Genomic DNA, 660 nt, shown 5'->3' with positions numbered 1-660 from the left:
TTTTTTCGAATTATATTAGCCACTTAATTATTCAATTTAATAAAAATTGACCATCGGGAATGTGGCGGTGGACACATTCACAGACAGACATGGTCGCCAAACATCGCATCTTTACGTTTCACACCATTCTACATAATTTCCAATGGAAATTAGAGAATGTGAAAATCCGACGATTACAAAGCTTCCGTTCGGAAGTAAAAATATCCGTATAAATACATCTGAATATCATATACGCAATTAATATAGAAAATTTCTACACGGTTTTTTCAGACGTTTACTGCGTCTTTTGATAGTTCTCTTCTCAAAAAAATCGAAACTGAATCGGAAACAAACATTGTTTTCGATGTCGGATTTAATGTGAAATTGCTCAACAAGCAAATGTCCAATACACCACTATAGTTTTTATTTATCTTCCATTTTTTTCTGTTGATAACAAGAAATTTTCTCGAAAGTACCGTAATTGCTAAGGATTTTTTCCCCATGTAGTGACAGGTTTCTGATCACGAACAGATGAGGCTGATATACGAATGTATTCTTTCAGAGAACTCAGTTTTTCGAGACACAAATATGACAAATGAATAACTACTAAATTACTAAACAATCAATTACTGATGAGAGAGAGAGAGAAGAGAGAGAGAGAGAGAGAGAGAGAGAGAGAGA

This window comes from Diachasma alloeum, unplaced genomic scaffold (genome assembly GCF_001412515.2).
Source record: "Diachasma alloeum isolate Michigan unplaced genomic scaffold, Dall2.0 Dall_scaffold_00569, whole genome shotgun sequence".
Lineage (NCBI taxonomy): Eukaryota > Metazoa > Arthropoda > Insecta > Hymenoptera > Braconidae > Diachasma > Diachasma alloeum.
This window is presented reverse-complemented; position numbering follows the sequence as displayed.